The sequence below is a fragment of the Acomys minous genome (assembly GCF_964271855.1).
Source record: "Acomys minous genome assembly, chromosome: 13".
Lineage (NCBI taxonomy): Eukaryota > Metazoa > Chordata > Mammalia > Rodentia > Muridae > Acomys > Acomys minous.
In genome coordinates this window covers 63,190,967-63,211,561 of record NC_140495.1, presented here as the reverse complement: position 1 = coordinate 63,211,561, position 20,595 = coordinate 63,190,967, and the positions used below count along the sequence as shown (strand labels likewise).

The 20,595-nt window shown below is 41.0% G+C and overlaps 1 protein-coding gene across 4 annotated transcripts in view; it reads left to right on the top strand.

The window, feature by feature from the left end:
* SUPT3H (SPT3 homolog, SAGA and STAGA complex component) overlaps positions 1 to 20,595 on the top strand; it is a 327,848-nt gene that overhangs the window by 185,662 nt on the left and 121,591 nt on the right. Inside the window, exon 1 of one of the 4 annotated variants that reach the window (XM_084754844.1) lies at positions 8,939 to 8,964. The exons of the other annotated variants lie outside the window; for them this stretch is intronic. The gene's annotated coding sequence lies outside the window, so the exon portion shown is untranslated. Of the gene's footprint in view, positions 1 to 8,938; positions 8,965 to 20,595 lie in introns of those variants that run through there. 4 annotated transcript variants of the gene reach the window in all.

Here is a 20,595-nt window from a genome sequence, read left to right as displayed (position 1 = left end):
TTCTTAAATTTTGTGACTTGTTCTGATATGAAGTGGCAGCTAAGACTTCTCATGCATTCCCCCTTGGCTTAAACTGCAGTGCATTTTAGCTTTAGACTAATTTTCTGAGTTTCTCTAAGATGTCCTTTTCTACATTAATATATGCTTTTGGTTTCAGGTATAGGATAGTGTTTGAGCTTTATAAAAGCCCCGTCTAATGCACTACATCTATCGGGTAGTGTATAAAGATTTCTGTAGAAATATATTTCCATGTGATATATTCTGATTATATTTTCCCTTTCCCAACTCCTCTGTGATTGTCCTCTCCTCACCCACCTGAACTACACTCATCTTTTGCTCTCATTAGAAAACAACATCTAAAATAATAATAATAATAAATTATTATTATTATTATTATAAAAATTAGGATAGGACAAAGAAAGCAAATATAATGTTTAAAGTTTTTATCTGCTAATAAGCCCTCTCTGGGTTGTTTTCTGTTGATAGGTTTATTATCAATGAATTTTTGTTTACTTAATGACATGGCTGATTTTTATAAAACCTGCCTTCACTTTGATGTACCAGTATGTATCATCTACTCTGTTTTTTACATCTTGCTTTTATTATTAAACTTGGCTTTTCAGTATTAGTCCTGGGGTCGGCAAATGTTAACATTTAACCTGTTACTAGGAGTTTTGTGTGGGCACCAGATTTCTCCACATGTCATGGTTCCCATTCGGTTAAGGCATTTTTGTCACTTGGTCTTTGCTTTAGTCCCTGTGGGATGCCCAGATGTCACCTGTGAGTAAGCTGATAAAGAGAGGCCTTTCATGTTGTTCCTAATTTTGCATGTGGCATCTACATGTGAGTAAGATCTCCTACAGTGTTTTCTCAGCTTCTAAAATTTCCATTGGCTATGGAGTGGCCAACACCATCAATCTCTTCCCTAACTATTGCAAAGTTTGTGGCTGACACACCCATAATTAAAACAAACAAGAAGGAAGATCTACTATGTGCTTTTACATGGCATAGGAACCTTCATAAAGGAAGGTCCGAGGAAAAGGGGGCTATGTCACTTTTAGTGTGTTTGATGAAGAGCGTATAATAGAAAAATATGATTGGCTTCCCAAGAGGGAGGATGGTGCATTGGTGGTGATGAAGTGGACAAACTCAGCAGACAGAGCTTGCCTGCTTGGCTTTTAGGTGCCTTGTCATCCTTCCTTCCCTCCTTCTGGGTCCTGCAAAGGATGCTTGTTGCATGAAGAGAAAAGGGAGGCAGAAGGAGACTGACCTGCTTAGGGCTGATGACCTGCTTCAGGGAAGGGGGACTAGAAGGCGAGAGTGGAGTTTTCCATTCTCTTCTTATGTTCTCAATTCCTAATGCCATATTTAGGGGTGACCTGTCCTTGGGCCCTAGAGACCTTTTTCTGTATAAACTTGCATTTTTAGTTTTTTGTTTTGTTGCTGCTGTGATTTGATGGGGTTTGTGGGAGGATATTCCTGTTATGTTCTGCAGTAGGGAAAGCTATAACGCTGCAACTCTGTGGTACTTGACACCTGTTGCTACTGTGTCTGATAGTGCCCCTTGAACAGGCTTTTCTACACCCTCCCTAGCAATCTTTTCCTAAGAGCAACGGTGTGATATCATGTACCTATTTAACAGTAGGAGAGGGGCTGGGTGTTTTCTTCCTAAGTTAACATATGGCGTGCTCTGCTCTTAACCCCATTCAATCCCCTATTCACGGATAAATGCTTTTCAACTTATCTGATGCCTTAGCCTTCTGTCAGACTAAAGTGCTTGTTCTGAATAATATTATTAGTTCATCTCTTCTTCTTCTTCTTCTTCTTCTTCTTCTTCTTCTTCTTCTTCTTCTTCTTCTTCTTCTTTTTGTTTGGTTTGTTTGTTAGGTTTTGTTTGTTTGTTTGTTCGTTCTTGTTTTTTGAGACAGGGTTTCTCTGTGTAGCCTTGGCTGTCCTGGACTCACTGTGTAGGCCAGGCTGGCCTTGAAGTCACAGAGATCCTCCTGCCTCTGCCTCCCAGAGTGCTAGGATTACAGACATAAGCCATCACTCCTAGCTAGTTCATCTCTTCGTTTAGGCAGAATATTTGTTGTGCTTCTTAATTCATTATCCTCCAAGTTCTGTTGTTTCAGTATTAGGAAATATTAGTATCATTTACATAAGGAAGAATGGTAGAAACCTCCAGCCTCCTAGTTTTCACTTTGCACTGTAAAGGCAAAAAATAATGAAGGAAATTGAAATATTCCTAGAATCAAACTTTTAAAATGCATTTATCTGAATTATTTCTTTGGTAAACCAAAGAGTTTTAAGAAAGAAAGAAATGTTGTAGGAAAGCTTCCGTCCAGTTGTGAGCCTGTAGTGATTATTGGGGAAAATAGGAAGATGGCATTGATTGTGAGGCAGGTTTCAGAATGTTAGGAGTTCCTTTACAGACAGTTCCTCAGCATGCCAATAAAAGCAAAGGGAAGGGGAGGGAGGGACAGAGGGAGGGATGGAAAGAAGAGGGAAATAAAGCGGGAGGGAGGGAAGGATGAATAGGGGAAGTCAACTGGCTCCTTCTCCAGGTGACTGAGCCATGACATGTGGGGTCTGAGCTAGCTCCAAGTAATCAGTCAGGATTGAGTTATCTCACTGGACTCCCAGTTGGTATCCAGAAGGGTGGAAAATTGTTTCACGTGAGAGAAAAGGCCTTTCACTTGGTATTTGGAAGTATTAACAAATGTCATTTTTCTTTTAAATGCAAGTCTACATTTCAAGGGTTCTAAGGAGCATGCATGTCTCATAGCGTCCACATCCGTATAAAGTATCATTGGTTGATTTTGGTATTAATAACAAGGCGTGGCGTTCATTTATCTACCCACTCATGCATTAAACAGTGAGTACCAAACACAGTTCTAGGTGCCAGCCATGGTTCCTTGAAAAGGAAGCAAAAATTATCACCTTTATGGACATTATAGTACAGTAACTAAATGTCTGAGTTATCTTCCCGATTTTTTTCTTATGTGGAAGTGTGTCTATATGTGTGTGAGTGTGCATTTGTGTGAGTGTCTGGGGGAGCTGAGGTTTTAGGTGGTTTTGAGCACCAGCTTGGATGCTGAGAACCAACCACAGTCCTCTGCAAGAACAGCAAGTGTCCCTAAGACAGAGCACCTCTGCATCCCAGCTTTGCCAGGGCTTTTCCAGCTCCACAGACAGTACCAGCTACTCCTCCCCAGACTGGCACTGCCTCATGTGAGAGGAAGAGCATTAGGAAAAGAATTGTTACGGTTTGCTGTTTGGCTGTTCTCAGAGTTTAGTGAATTGGAGAATTTACATTTAGACAGGTGTGGCAGGCTGGCTTCGACGGCCATTGCTCAGAAATTCAGGTCATCGAGTAAAGCTAAACTACTACAGGTGTAGACTGCTACATCACACAATCACAGCGCACGGCCATTTTCTTCCCTCCCTCCTTGCTGACGGATTCTGGAGTGTCCTCCTACTTCATGCCTCACTCCGCTCTTCTTGTTTTGTCTTACATTTTAAACTACAGTCGGCATTAAGATACGGGTCATATTTAGTCATCTTTGCATTCCCAGCCTCTGCCGCAGTGTCCAGGGCACATTCAAGACGTGAAGTTTTTATTTCTTATGACGAGTAGACTAAGATAATGTCTGTTAGTAATAATGGGGTGTCCTAAGAGCTGTGTTTATGCAGAAAATGTGTTTTGCTGTTGCAAATTGAAATTGGGTTACACAAGAGTGTCTGAGTCAAAGGTGTTTAATTATATTGATGATCGTCATACACTGAGAAATGCACATTACCCAGAATTCCTTTCATATGGTTGAATTTTTACGAAGATATATCAAGATGCCTATGTTGTAGTTTGAAATTTGTATTCAGGACATTTCTCTATGCCATTTCATGAAATTTGCTGTAGATGTCTTTTGCCTTCTGATAAAAATTGAATGTTCTTAGTTAAAATTAAATTACTGAGTTAAATATTTTGATAAAATGATTATAGCAATCTTTATTTTAAAGGTATAACTATAACTACTATTGTCATTATCTTTATACCTCATTACTTAATTAGCCCATTGTAGAAAATGTGTTTTAAGTCTTTTCTTACAATCTCCAAAAGAACTTTGTGTTCACATCCCTGTTGCAGAAGATGGAACTCCTAAGCCATTATCAGGAATTCCTCAAGAGGTCTTATTACCAGGACCACCATATTGCTTACCACATCTTGGTCATTAGTGTGGCCGTGAACATGCTCCTGTCAGTACTGTGAACTGCAGTTCTCATTTCCCCTTTTCCTACCCTGTTACTGGTTCACATCTCACTTCAGCCATCAGTTCCATAATTATATGCTAGACCTATAGTTAACAATAACTGCAGACTCACGTAACTTCTGTCCAAAGACTCCTACCCCTATCGCCACCTCCTATTACCCCTCACTTAGTTTCAGATTCTGTGGTCAGTAATTTTTATCAGTACCCTGCGTCTGTCTGTAATTTACCTGGCAGACTCCAGTGCTAGGGAGACCCAGCTCATCACCGACAACCAGCAGGACGCAGTGTCCTCCCATTGCTCCTGACAGAAACTTTGAAAGGGCTGCTGCTGCCCGGAGGGCACAGATGATGACATTGTTTTCCTTTTGTTGTTCACTCTTCCATTTTCCTGGATAATATGTTTTCCTTTTTGTTTAAGTTTCTAACTACCTTTATACTCTCATACTCAAAGCTGTGTCTCTGCATGTTTTTTTTGTTTTTGGTTTTGGTTTTGGTTTTGGGTTTTGTGTGTGTGTGTGTGTGTGTGTGTGTGTGTGTGTGTGTGTGTGTGTGTGTGTGTGTTTTGTTTTGTTTCCTACAGAAATGGGAGCCAATGTCTCCTCACCCCAAAAAGGAAGTCATGACAGATCAGAATAAGATTCTAGCAAATTCCAGCTTGGTGAACCAACGTGGGTTTTTGGCAAGGGAAGGGTGTGGGTACTTACAGAGTGTGGGTACCAGGGTACTTTGAAGAACATGCATGACAGAGAGGCAGCTGTATTGCCAAAGACCCCAGTCCAGCCTGAGTCAGAGACATGCTCGCTCTAGCCCTTGAGTTCTCAGTGTGACTTGCAGGCATGCCTGCAGGTCAGAGAGTGCCCCCTCCCTGTCCTCCTCTGTGCCTATGTAACCTTTAGAAGCCCTTGACTTCGTGTAAGTTGGAGGGACTTTCTGGGACTTAGGAGTTGCTTGCATTTTGAGTGTTAGACACTTTCCCTCTCGCATGGGATGTTTGAATTTGGAGAGCACTGCCACACTAGACCTCAGGAGGGTGACGCAGTTGGGACAGGCTGTCCTCGGCTTTCCACTGCACCTGTCCTTTTCCTCCTCGCTTGTAGCACATGCATAGTTTTTTTTCCAACAGCCTGAGACCAGATTCTTATATTAGTCTGTTTAGTTTATGAGTTCAAATCATTACTGTGCTTGCCGACTCTCTACACAAAAATGTAGTTCCAGTACAGATCAGATCTGTGGCTGAGTTTCTTCTATGAGCAGAAGTTACTTTCTTTTTCCCCCCACTCATTACTCTGAATAAAACTGAACTATGGGTTCTCTGTGGAAATCCCTCATTCTGTAAAGTGAAAAGAAAAGAAAAGAAAAGAAAAGAAAATTTCCTTAATTGAAAACCAAGCTACATTTTTATTCTACTTCTCAATATTTTATTAGCTTCTTGTTTATGTTTGTGTTGTATCATATAAAATATTTTTGGAAGATATTCATAACTCAAGATGATCTTATGGACATAATTAACCAATATTTCAATTGAGAGTATTTCCCTGCTCTCCCTCCCCCCCACCCCCCACATGAAACAGCACTTGTTAACCAGTAAGTGTGGTCTGGCTGACAAGGTAGTGCTCAGAGATGCTGTTTGCACCTCTGAGGCTGTGCTTGTCCAGGCCTGCTGCCTGGAGGAGCTTTAGAGGCCTTGCTGCAGAGATGGGGTGACTCAGTGGGGTGCTGCTGTCTGGAGAAGCATTAGAGGCCTTGCTGCAGAGATGGGGTGACCCAGTGGGGTGCAGCCCAGTGGTGCTCAGCTTGAACTCCTGTTTTAATACGCTTCAAGCAAATGGGATTCACAGAAGATTCCTCTTCCTAAAAAAAAAAACAACAACACAAGTGCCAAATATATTTTCCTATCAAATATACTTATTATGCTTATTTTGCTCATATTTCATCAACAGATATTTTCTATATTATGTAGTGACTCACTTGAATGATTTAACTGACTGCTTCAGGAGCATATTTTCGGTATTTTTATTTCAAAGACAGTAGTACACTTGGGAGAACTGCTGCATTCAGGAGTTAAACGTAGTAGAGAGTGAAAGTTTGGATGGGATTGTCTTTCACTTGTTTTTATTTATGCTGTTCTGACTGCATGGAACAGTGAACAGTGAAGGTGTTGCATCAGCTCTGGTGCCTGCTAACTCTAACGGTGCCCCTGCCTTACCAGCAGCGGGCTTGAGCCCTGAGTTGGCTTCACTGTGGTAGGTTGGAGTCCATTGCCAGTGCACAGCAAAGACAGTGGGCAGACAGGTAAGTCAGAAAATGTCACTCTAAATCTTGCACTATGTGAATTTCAGAGAACAAAAGGACCTGCAGGGCTAACTGACATGTTATAGCTCTTGGCCAGCATATTCTCGAGCCCTTCTTCCCGCCCCCCTGTTGCTGGTAAACACCATTCCATTTTCTGTATGATTTCAAGATTTTTTTATGGCTTATTTTCCTTAACAAGAAGTCCTCTAAGTTCATGCAAATGTTATGATTTCCATTCTGCTGGCCAAATAGTATTCTACAGTGTGTTATTGCTCCTTCTCCATTGCAGTGCCCACTCAGGAAAGAAAGACTGAGGATTGTTGTTGTTGGGGAGGATGATGCAAACACATTATGAAGTTAGTTTTGTGTTATCTTATAAACATACTATTACCGTGGGTCCTAATGCCACTATTATGCATTTATTAAGAGCAGTCAAGGAAGGCGTGGTGGTGCACACCTGTATCCCAGCACTTGGGAGGCAGAGGCAGGTGGATCTCTGTGAGTTCAAGGCCAGCCTGGTCTACAGAGTAAGTCCAGGACAGCCAGGGCTACACAGAGAAATCCTGTCTCAGGGACTGAGGGGAGAGGGGACAGCCAGTCAAAGCCCATTCGAAGGTATCCTTGGGGATATCCCATTCTTTTACCATGTCTATATATGTGTCTATATATGGTTACCGTCTCCAAGTGACTAAGCACCTGATTAAAAAGCAGCTTAAGTGAAAAGTGTCAGTTTTGGCTGTGGAAGAGAAAGGACAGTCCATCACAAAGGGGACAGCATGGCAGTGGGAACTGGAGGCAGCTGGGTACAGCATGCCCATGCTCAGGAGAAGGGAAAGAGGAGCGCAGACAGGAGGCAGGCTTTCTCCTGGTTCAGTTTTCTCTCTGGTGTCCTAGCCCATGGGATGGCTACCACCTCTTCAGTTAAACCTTGTTGGAGGCAGCCTTACAGGCATGCCAAATGGACCATGAAAATTAACCATGTGTATGTCTTTGTGTGTATGACAAATATATAATTGTTTATTTGTATAGACACATGTACACACATTTTATTTACCAATATGTAGATGCATATAGGCATATCTATATGTACTTACCTATATAAATATATCCACATTCAACGTGTTCTTTGTATATCCTTTAATTCTTCTTTTTTTTTTTTTAATTTAACACCATATCATGGAAGTGATTCTATCTAAATTTTAAGTGTCAACTGAACACAGTGAGAATCATCTAGGGAGACAGTCACAGTGAGGGGCTGTGGGAGTGTCTGTGAGAAATTATCTTGATTGTGTTCATCAGTGTGGACAGACGCAAGTCCTGTGGAGGTGCCGTTCCCCAGGCAGTGACTCTCAAGCTGTGTACAAGTGGAGGAGAATCTAGCTGGATGTAAACATGCGTGTGCACTGCTGCCTTGCTGCCTGCTCCTGATTCTGGGTGTCCTCTGACTGACAGCTTAAGGTTCTTGGTGCCCTGACCCCCTACAGCCGTGGACTGTAAGCCGGGACTGCTGTCAGTAAACAGTCTGGCCCCGTTAAATGGCTTTTGTCAGGTTTTGTCACAGCAGCAGGAAAAAAGCTGGGGCAGAGCTAGCCCTCTGGAACCCTAGAGGACTTCCTTCAGGCAGTGTCTGCCGAGCTGAGGTGGATTCCAGTGCGTTAGTGTTTGCACTGAGTGTTTTGACATTTATTAAGTACAGTTTTCCCATAGTGACCGGGAACGCCAATTTAGTGAGCTTTCCTGAGCTTCCGTGCTTACCGGGATTGACTTCTGAACGTTCCAGGCTTCTGTTCTTTCTTCTGAGGATTTTTCACTATCGTTGCATGTTTGGTTCCCTGGCACACAGCCATCATCCAGTAAATATTTGGGTATCTTACTGTAAAGTATGCATGCTGCTCTTTTTCTGTGGCTCACACATCAACTGAAAAAGCAGTTGCAACAAGCCCTGAGTGACGACACAGTGTAGACGCAAGAATACAGCTGTGTAGATGGACTTTTTAAAAAGCACATTGGTAAACGTGTATGTAAAAATAATATTTTTTGGTTTTATTTTTCGAGACAAGATCTCTCTGTGTAGCCTTGGCTGTCCTGGACTCTGTAGACCGGGCTGGCCTCAAACTCAAAGCGATCCACCTGCCTCTGCCTCTCGAGTGCTCGGATTAAAGGCATGTGCCCAGCTTAAAAAATATTTTTAAAGAAAGTCAGTCACCAACACTGCCTTGGGAAAATTATTTTTTCTAAATTGTGGGGAATTTTAAAAATAACATTCTTACATAAAAACCAAAGGGGAAAAAACACATTAGTTTGGTTTTGTTTATCTGTTGCTTACTGACATTAGATATAGTAGACAAAATTATTTCAGGCAAAATCTTAATGAAGAATAAGAAAACAGTTGGCAGTTCTGGTGGTAAAGGTAAAACCTAAGCGTTGTGTTTATGTGTATATGTCATGTATACCTGTGTGAATTCATAATTGTTAGAAGTTCATAGCCTCCTTAAGTTCAAGTACATGACTCCCTCATGGACAAGGCACTTTGACCGTTATGACAATGTTTTAGAAGAATTTAGTGGGCTTAATACTTTGATATTTTTGGCTTCAGGAGGGCGGTTGCCCCACCCCATCCCTGAAGCACACACATACAAAACCCAAGTTCTTGAGTTACCAAGAAGGAGAAGAAAGCAGTTTCATTTCTTCTAATAGTGACTCCCAGAGTGTGGTCCCCACAGACCATGGATGAGCTCCCAGGAGTCTCTGGGTGGTCTGCCAGCTGGTTCTTAAAATTCTAGGGTTTACATATGACCATGTCTGTAGTCTGTTTTACTGCATGGATTAATAATTTACTCATGATATTTCTAAAGTGTTTTCTCAGATGCCATTCTTCCCATGAATAATGATGAGCTTTCTTTCCATTGCTATGGTGGGTCTAGGTGCAATCGGCAGTGCTCATTTTTCCTCTCAGGAACTAATCCACAATGTGAAATTGAGAACTGCTGTCTCAGAGTAATCAAACTGTGTTTATATGATTATAAAAGCCTGGAGAAGTGCATCAGTGGCAATTTGAAATATTAAAGTTATTATTTATTTTTAAAGCTGAAACCCTAGTTTGCATGTTTTAAAAATGAGTATTTGGCCAGAAAGCAATGGTTCTGCTTCCAAACTGGAGCCGATGCCATGCAGGAGCCTGTGAGCGATGCACCTCGTCTAAGACGATGTGTTTGAGCTGACAGCATGTGCTTACCTGCTTGGAGCCAGGCCAGGGTTTTTATTCTGGATTCTGTCATCTACTAAATGTGAGTCCTGGGTCAAGAACTTTCAGTCTCGTGCTATTCTTAATAATAAGATGTTAGAAGGTTTGTAAGGCCACACTTAAGTTCTTAGTCTATAGTACGGACACACTCCCATTGAGTGACAACTCTAGTGCAAATGACAGGATGCATCTGAGTCTGACTGCAAGGAATTGAGCAAGTAAATGATGGAGCTAGGAAAATAAACTCACCTTTAAAATATAGCGCCATCATTTCGGGGCCCAGGAAAGCTCTGGGAGGTGGGAGAATTGGTGCACATACATAATGCCAGCATTCAGGAAGCTGAGGCAACAAGATTGTGAGTTTGAGTCCAGTCTGAGACTGTCTTAAAAATAAACAAACAAACAACAAAGTAGTGCTCTGGGCTTCTGAGGCTGTCAGTGAGACCTGTGATGAGTGTTAAAATGGCAGTTTGGGACAGATCATTCCAGCCAGATAGGACATTAGGTTCCAAGGATGAGCTTTGGCCTATAGCAGGCAAGTGGTTAGGTGGGAAGAATAAGTGATTTGTACAGGGACATAAGGAATGAATAAATACATCCACCCGCACCCTGTCATTAAGACTAACTCCATCAATACGAATGCTGCTTGTATTTGCTACAGGTGAGGTAATTTTGGATGACTAGATGAATGAAAGCAGTTGGCGCTTGCTCTGTCTTTCCTAAGGTTGAGGAAAGCCACTCTGAGTAGAACCAACAGAAATGTGAATAAGGGCTTTCATTCTGTGTGTTCATGCTTGTGCACATATGTGTGCACAGGTAGTATGTCTTCTTCAGTTGCTTTCTTCCTTATTTTTTGAGACACGTTTTCCCATTGCCTAATAATATGATTTTAGCTGTGCATAGTACAGAGATATTTTTGTCTTGTTTTCTAAGTAAGCTAATGGAAACTATTTCAGAGCAAAATCACCATAGTAAAATAATTTTAATCTCCTCCTTTATATTTAGCATTTTATTATTTTGTTGTTTTTTACTTAAAACAGTTCATACCTTAATAAAGTAGATTTAAAATGTCTGCACAACCCATGCACGTGTCAAACACACCATTAGAGGATATGGAATATTTTCTTCTTGTCAAAGTGTTGTCACTTTAGTGCACCATGCCTTTCTGCTTTTTGATCCAGTGTAATTAAATAATAGATTTTATTTCATAACTTTTCAGGAGCAATAAAAAGAAATTCCTGTTCACCAGACTTGTTTATTCTGTCTTGTTCCTTCTTGGAGTTCAGATAGGACCTTTCTCTCCACACCAGAGAGCCCTGAAGCGGCCCTTTCATGTCAGTGGCCTTGCCAGTGAACATTAAATTAAAAATTGTACTTTAAAAAGCAGAGGCATGGTATCTCTAGAAATATCTAAGAGTTAAATCTAGCATAGGTGAAATGATACTTTGCTTATAGAGCTTTTAATAGCAATTTGATTATTTAAATATCAATTCCATGAAAAGTATACACATGAGGGAATTTTAGTTTAATGCATTTCCAACTTGGTCTTTGGTCTTCACCAAAGAAATGTTGTTTTTTACACCATGAAAAATGTGTGTGTGTGTGTGTATGTGTGTGTGTGTGTGTGTGTGTGTGTGTGTGTGTGTGTGTGTGTGTGTGTGTGTCTGCATGCACATGCACAACACAGCCATGCATTCACACGCAGGCAGAGGTGGGTGTTGAAAGTCTTTGTCACTAGCCCTCTGCCTTATTTATTGAGCCAGGACATCTCACTGAGCCTAGAGCTCACCATTTTGGAGGACCAAGAAGTCTGAGGAATCCTGTCTCCAAACTCGCACGCTGAAATTACAGGGGTGCCAATGTGCCTGGTGTTTACCTGGGTACTAGCAATCCAAACCTAAGGACTTATGGGTTCACAAAAACCTCTTCATGTATGCCATTATCTCCCTCCCCCTTGATGTCAACTGTAGGCCTTCACATGTACACACATGCACCCATACTGTAAGTGTGAACACACATACATGATATACTCTTTATACCTAATATCTGAAAAAAGGCATACCATAAGGTATAGAGAGGTCAATTTATGACCTTCACACATACAAGCACACACAGGAGTGTGCACCGAAGCATGCATGCATACAGCACACACAGAGAAGAAAAAGAAAGAAAAGGAGGAAGGAAAGAGAGAATATCTAAACTATGTCAGGCATCCTGTAGTGCACTCAGCAAGTCCTAGTTTATTCTTGTTACTTGTTATTGGTGCTGCCCTTTCTTAAATTAACTCTTGGAATTTGGAATTACAGTTTTCATCACTGAGCCACATTGTTTATTTGGTAGCGGACACTTCCCACCCATTTCTATTTTTAAATTCTCTGAACAGAAATAATTTTTAAAGGGGATGAAAAGCGTTCTACTTTAGGCATTTGGGGGATAGACTTGAAGAGTCATCTGGTTCTGGATGTGTTATGTTCCCCTCATCCCTTCATCCCTCTCAGGAGAGCCTCTTGCCTGTGCCTTCTGAAGGAGGAGACACGGACGAGGTCTGAGAATGAATGAATGTCCAGTCACATTGCTCGGCTCCCTATCAGGAGAATGTCTCCAGCTTCTGAGCTCAGGTGACTGCTGCCTGCCCCTTACTCCCTAAGCCTGGGGTTTCTGCTATTGTTAGACCTGTGTGCAGAGTACGGTAGGCATGGCTAAGCAGCCACAGCAGCTTCTCTGGCCCTTTTTTTTTTTTTTTTTTTTTTTTGAAGATTTTCAGTGACTCTGGTCAGTTCTTTGCCAATGATCTCTACTGTGCTGCCTGTTTTTCTCTGAAGCTCTGGCTGATAAACATGTAAGCAAGAAAAACAAACAAATAACAGATAGGTGAAAAGATAGATAGGTAAGTAAGATCTCTTATGAAGTCAGCTACAATGATACCCTGGACACACACACACACATTAGTTGGGATTCAGCCAGATAAAATTTGAAAACTGAGGTTTCCTTCAAATCCTGATTAAAGACCAGGAGACACAGTTTAGTTTGCCTCTGGGGCAGAAAAGCATCGGATGGTCTCACAGCATTAACTCAGAATGAGCAGGGATACCTTCCAGGGACATTTTAGATAGTCTACGACAACATCTTTAAGACTCTTAAATCAGTCCCCTCAATAAAGCCCACCTCTCTTGTGTAACTTTGCAGTCCTGTGAGCCCAATACACCCCTCCACACAGCATGTAATTCTGACCATGGACTGAGAACCTTGATTTCTAGCACCAGTTCGTCCAACTGGTTTGTTTTAGAGTGCACTTTTTGTTACTGCCGGGATCTGCTGTTGTGTATCACCCCATCACTAAAAGAGAACACCCGTAAGCTTATAAGCCCGGTGAACATAGTTACAGACCGTGTTTTGATTTTCATTGCTCCCTAATTTTCCTAGTGATTCATATGTTTGCTTACTTCCTTTGCTTTGATTCTAATTCACATAATTTTCACCTCACCTGACCTGTGTTCTAGGTGCTCAGTATCTCTATACTGAATGAACAATGTAGTTCAATTTAACAGAACATGTCTTTTAACCTGCATGCTTACCCGTTTCATTTCAGCCTTATCCAAAATACTATATATAAAGATTCGCCCTCTGTCAGCTCACTTTTCTGGCAATTCAAAAAACGAAATAAACTATGTTGGTTCACTGTAAAGTTTTAGACATTTTCTTTTCTCTACATTTTTTTTATTGATTGCTTGTTTATTTTTAAGACCCCTGGAATGAATCAGGTACTGAGCTGCTTAGTTTGTCTTGGTGAGTCTTCACAGTCTCCATGGCATTGGTGACATGCACAGAGCGGGACCCAGAAATCCCCTCATGCTTGCTTTCCTATGCATGTCCCTGCAGCTGCCTAACAACCATTAGTCTTTCCTGTTGCCTAAATGGAATTTTACTTCACTCTTACATGAGGCAGGGAGGAGCTTTGTTCTGGAAGGGAAGCCTTTGACTTGTGGAGAGGTCCTTTGCCTGTGGAATAATAGTGCTGAGCTGACTGAAGGCTTCCAAGGCACATGGAAGCACCAGAGAGTGTGAGTTCGAGACCTCAGAGCAGTATGGTTTTCAACCTTCCTAATGCTGTGGCCCTTTTATACAGCGCCTCATGTTGTGGTGACCCTCAACCATAACATTCTTTTTGTTGCTACTTCATAACTGAAAGTTTACTACTGTTATGAATTGTAATGTAAATATGTTTTCCACTGGTCTTAGGGGACCCCTGTGGAAAGGTCAGTTAAGCCCCAAGGGGTCGTGACCCACAGGTTGAGAACCTCTGCCTTGCAGGGCTACCACTGCTGTCTTTGAAGGTTGAAGGTGTGGTGGTGTGAGCACAGTCCAGACTTTAGCACTGTACCCTCATCTGAGTGACTCTTAGAACAATGCCCCCGCTTTGGTTGCTATCACCCAAAGCTAAACATTTTCTCAGCTACCGTAGTGTCAGTACAGTCTCTTCTACTTTGTGTTCAGTGCTGCTTCTGCCGTCCCCAACTAAGAGGGCCGCTGCTGACCAGAACCTTGCACCCTTTGCTCACACTGCATTATTTCCTTTGAACTTTACAGGGATCAGAGCAGTCTGTTATCTAACCGCTTTCATTCACTCAAACTGTTCTTAATATCCTGGTGGTGAGGTGAGGGCTGGTATCAGGAACCAGATTCTTCATTTAGCTTGACATACACTGCTGAAACTATATACAATACATATCACTTTTCCTATCTAAGCAGTCTTTGGATATGACATTTGCATAAGGGCTGACTTCTCTGAGAGACTGAAAAGGAAGCATATACAAATCACATCTGCCCATTACAAGCTGAAAACAAGGGCAGGTGGAAAGCAGAGGCAAACGCCTTCTCGTTCAGTAGGAACTGCAGTTCTGTTATACCATTTTACAACTGTCTTTGGCTTTCAAATTTATCTAGAACTATCGGATAGGGCCCAGAAGTAATTCACCACCACCTGCTGATTTGTGTATCCTGGTAATTGTTTATCTTTACTACTAAGCAAGAGCCAACCCTGTGCCTCGTCCTGCACGCAGGTACCTTAGCTGGTTGATATCCCACATGCATGGGTAAGATTTCACTGTGACAGTTGACTCCCATCTGCGTCTCACCAAGTTCACTTTCATGAATAATTTAATTATAGAACTAATCATAAATTACACTCCATAAATGCAGGAATTGAAAATAAAGCAAACGATGTTTTGTCCGTTGGTATTCCTCCATCTTAGTTCCCACTCGCCAAAACCTAGGATCAGAAACATTTTTTTTATTTAAAACTAGAGCAGCAAAACCTTATGCACATTAAGGTATGTGTTATATTTCAGGGAAGGTGATTTACATGAAAAGTTATTAGAGCAATTACTTCTTTATCAAAAGGATCCAGTATAAATTTTCCTTTTAAATTTATAGTTAACTTATACATTGTGAGATACAGTTGTCAGTGATATGTGTGTGTGTGTGTGTGTGTGTGTGTGTGTGTGTGTGTGTGTAAAATGATAGACTCTCACCTCTCACATGAATGTCCAGGCGTTCTTTGCATTGCTCTATGAATTGTTTTCATCCCTTGTTTATAGTAAAGCAAGTGAAAATAATCAATAATAATCCAACAGTGGCTTTTAACCTTTATGAATACCAAAGGTTAGAAACTTCTTATGCTGCCCCAAAATCTCATTTCTAATTTCTAAGATAGCATACGACATTTATCTGAGGCTTACTATATAAACGACATTATCTAACTTAACCAACAAATCACATGCATTTATAAATTATTCTGAAAGGGAAACTATCAGGTTGCTCTGTAGAAATTTTCCCTAAAAGAACAGCTCTTGCAGCTCCTTAGACTACACACTGCAGCAGCACAGAGATGACCCAGTGAGTTAGGCTGTCATGTGTAAGAGTTAGTACTCTGAGTGCTCTGTGGTGTTCAGGGCATCCTGGACCAATGCACTAAGCTGTACTGGAACTGAGTGTATGTGCAGGCTCCTGCCCTCTGCCTGAAATTGGTGCTGAGTCTCAGCAGCAGAAACGCAGTTCCAAGAGTCTGAAATCGCCACTTTCTCTTTATATTTTCTCAACAAGAAGTCAACATTATAAAACAGAAATCGCCAAAACCCAGAGGAACAGCGTGCGGTGCCTGAGATCAGCATTCTCTTCCTGGGCGTCATTTTTTCATGTCACTTCACCCTGCCCTTTGCTCATTATTGTATTGTACTGTGATGGAAACACAACATAGACCTTTGTTTCCCTGAACTTTCTAGAGTGAACTAAATCAAACTATCTTGTGAAAAATCTGCAAGCACTCTAAAAAAGAAATGCAGCCCTTGGCCCATGGGGGCTCACAGAGACTGAACCACCAATCAAAGAGCATGCATGTCTCTTCGTTCTGTTGACAGTGTCTCCTGCCTTACAGAAGCTTCTCAGCCTCATGAGGTCCCATTTGTTAATTGCTGACCTTAAGGCCTGGGCTGTTGGTGTTCTATTCAGGAAGTTGTCTCCTGTGCCAATGTATTCCAGGCTCTTCCTTACTTTGCCTCTAACCAATTTAATGTCTCTGGTTTTATGTTAAGGTCTTTAATCCACTTGGACTTGAGTTTTGTGCATGGTGACAAATAATTGCATTTTTCTACATGTAGACATCCAGTTAGACCAGCACCATTTGTTGAAGATGCTATCCTTTTTCCATTGAATAGATTTGGCTTCTTTGTCAAAAATCAAGTGACTATATGTGTGAGGATTCATTTCTGGGTCCTCGATTCGATTCCATTGATCAACCAGCCTATTGCTGTGCCAGTACCATGCTGTTTTAATTACTGTTGCTCTATAGTACAGCTTGAGATCAGGAATGGAGATTCCTCCAGAGGATCTTTTATTGTATAGGATTGTTTTAGCTATTCTGGGTTTTTTGTTTTCCCATATGAAGTTGAGGATTGACATTTCAATGTCTTTAAAAAATTGTGTAGGTATTTTGATAGGGATTGCATTGAATCTGTAAATTATATTTGGTAAGATGGCCATTTTTACTATGTTAATTCTCCCAATCCACAAGCAAGGGAGGTCCTTCCATCTTCTCATGTCGTCTTCAATCTCTTTCTTTAGGGATTTAAAGTTTTTTTCAAACAAGTCCCTTGGTGGAGAACCCTGGTGGCACTCAAAGAAAGAATAGGCAGACTACCAAGATGAGACTTGATAGCCTGCAACCATAAAGTGGGGGAGGAGATCCCCCTCAGGCATGGACCTAAGGGAGGGTAATAGGGTGGGAGTGGGAGGGTAGGAGAAACAGGAGGATATGAGTGATGGGAGAACAATTGAGTTGTAATCTGAATAAAGTAATAAAAAATAATTTAAAAAATTAATAAAAAATAAAAAGCACGCATGGACTAGTCCTAGGCCCCCTGCACATATGAACCAAAATTCAGCTTAGTAATGGAATATTCAAGTTTTAGTACTGAGTTTTAGTATGCTAACATACAATATCAAACTACAATATACCGGTTACTTTTAACATGAAAAAAGTGGGGCTGGAGAGACTGCCCAGGTGTTAAGAGCACTGATTGCTCTTCCAGAGGATCCACTTCGTTTCCCAGCACCTACATGGCGGCTCACAACTGTATGTAACTCCAGTTCCAGGGAATCCAACACCCTCGCACAGACATACATGCAGACAAAACACCAATGCGCGTAAAAATTAAGGAGAAATCATTTTTTAAAAACATTTGAAAAAAGTCCAAAGTAGTTTAGACTTGAAAGTGTCTTATAAATATTCCATTTGCAAGATAAAAGAAAACTCTGGTAGTTACTCCCAGTCCACCTTCTTTCGCATTTAAATATGGGGAACCAAAGAATTAACTACACCAAGCCTGTTGTCTTCACACAATAAATACAGAGTCATTGCTGATTGGAAATTTCCAAATCTTTGTAGGCTCACATGGATTGTGGCTTGTCAACTTCTTACTTTAATGTACATGTGTGTTTATACATAAATGCTTATATATGAATTCTTCTGGTCCCAAGGTACTTACAATTATAGTTTAATCATATTGTTAAACACTTGAATTTACTGTGTTTGGCTTACTCTTTTTCTATTCTAAAAAGAATAATAAGTTTCTAAAAATTAGACACATCTTTCATCAATTTAAATAAGTTTTTAGGTTTTAAAGGTCTAAGAGCAGAAGACCAGTCCACAGTAAAGAAAAGGGGACATGTGGTGGGAAATTATTAAATCGGTTCTCCTCTATTTGTAGCACTTTAGAGATAACTTTGTTTAGCAGCAAATGTCACTTTTTTCAAACATTTTATTCTCAGTGCTCAGCCTGTGTCTGTGAGCATCACTAACTTGGATGCTTTTGCTTCTTTAGCAACTGTTCGTTTGCCAGCAATGAAAATGTTTTGTGAGGCAAAGCCTCTTTCCATTTGAAAGAGGCTTAGCTCCTATAAAACTATCATTAGTTGAAAATTCATGTCACACAGTCTACTGAGCTTAGTGGCTCCACCACACAGGCCACGATACAGGCAGGGCTGTAGTATTGGCTGTTCCCCTCAGATCAAGGTGGAGACTCTGTGGACAGCTGCTGTTGCCCAGCAAGCCACATACTGCAAGCCTTAGGAAAGATCAAAATCTAAGCTCAATTTCTACTGGATGTATAAAGCTTTCACATCAGGGTAAAGTTGCATAATATAAATTGAACATTGGACATCAGGTCATATGAATATTTCTATGGGTATAGTCTTTTCTATCCAATGCAAGGTGTGACTAGTAATAATACTTTCTACTGTTGTGAGTAACAGATAATCTGGAAGCCGTATAAATCTGGCGGGATGTCACACTTTGACTGCTTAGAATCTAGTTTTATATGTCTGGACTCCTGCCATAGACTTTTCATGAGGAGGAGTTGGAGAAATTAGATGAGGGTGTGCGATTTGGTCTCTTTGACCAATCACCTCTCAAAGCAACCAGTTCAGCCAGGCATACTTCTCTTGGGGGGGGGGGGAGGGGAGAATCGAGTCTTTGAAGGAATGTGTTCTATCCAGATAAGGGGTGAAGTTCTAGAGAACGAAGGTGAAAACAGAGCTCCAAGCAGGGGTGGAGAGAAGTCCAGCACCACAGCCCCGACCACAGTGCGGGGATGGGAAGAACCTCCCCAGATCTAGCGTGAGGTCCTAGCGGGCTCACAGAGCAGTCAGCCAGGAGAAGAGTGGGAAGCAAGGTAATTATAATACAAGAAAAGCCAGGACAATAAATGCCTTATTATATTTATTTTTGTGTTTGCATGTAGTTTTTTGGTTTTTTTTGTATTTTGGCTTTTGGGTTTTTGTTTGTTTGTTTTTTGACACAAGGCTTCTCTGTGTGGCCCTGGCTCTCCTAGAACTGACTCTGTACACCAGGCTAGCCTCAGTCTCACGGATCTGCCTCCTGAGTGGCTGGGATTAAAGGCACGCACTATCTCCTGGCCAAGAAAATGAATTCTAAGGAGAAATTTGATCATTGTGGCTAAGCCATTGATGGTGTTTATTTATAGTCCCAGCTTTATAGTCAACAGAAAATGCAATTGACAGGCAAGATCTGAAGGAGAGGGAAATGGCAGCTCAGTACTGGGCCTCTGAGGTCACTAAGTCATCAGCCCCGTAGTATGTCAGTTTATAATAGTTAAAGCAGAGAAGAGGCAGTGTAGATATATACCAGTAAACACAATTTATTTCTACCTGAGGAGAACAAGAATGGGAAGTGGTTGCTAGTAGAATCAGGCTTGGGTGTTGGAAGCAGTCTGGGGATTTCACTCTAGTCCTTGGGAAACCTAGACTGCATTTGACTTCTGCTGTCATATGCTTTTCAGGAATAAATTTAGCTATAACTTAATATTTGCATGTGGCACAGATTTGAGTACAACGTGGTACTCATAATAACTCTTACTACTGGAGGATGGTTGTAGCTGGTGAATCCGTGACGTATAACCATTTGGAGACGTTGAAGATGGTCAATGAAAATCCCCAAAGGCCTGGATTAGGAAGAGCACTGTGGAGTGGAGAGAGCATTCCCAGCCCTGGGCAGGTGAACCAAACACCCACACCACTGCTGAAAACGTTATAAAGGGAGAGAAATCGCAAATGTTGCCATCAGTGATGATAGTGAGAAGTTCAAATCTTTATTTGGAGGATGAAGTATTAAACTCGATGTGGCATATACCAGTAATCCCCAAACCTGTGAAACCGAGGCAGGAGGCTTGAGTTCAAAGTTAGCCTTGCCTACACAGTTGGGTTCTAGGACAGCATGTACTACCCAGAGACGTGTCTTAAAAAACAAAATCAAAAACAAAAAACACTTGAGATGACATGCATGGTATATTGTACCCTTTAAGGTGGTCAGCTTCCCCAGTAAAGTATTGCTAATTATTTAAAACACAAATATAATGAGTTTTAATGTTAGGTGATTTTTTTAAACTTTAAAGTAGTTACTAATAGTACAACCATCCATTTTCTGATTAAAAAAATCTTTAGTAGAAGTGGTTGAAACACTTTCACTGAACTACTTTCATGGTACAATTATATTGTCTTTCTGCAGAATATTTTACTAAGTTACTAAGTACCAGTTTTACTAAGTTAAGAAAAACCAAGTGATTATTAAATTAGCCATTAGGCTTAAATTATTGGTCTATACCACAGTTTCTAGCATATTTTATAAAATTAAATATGCTGTTGTAAATATGTTGTAATAAATGGAAAATGTACTCTATTTCACTGTAGCTTAATTACTGCAAGAAACTTTGTATTTAT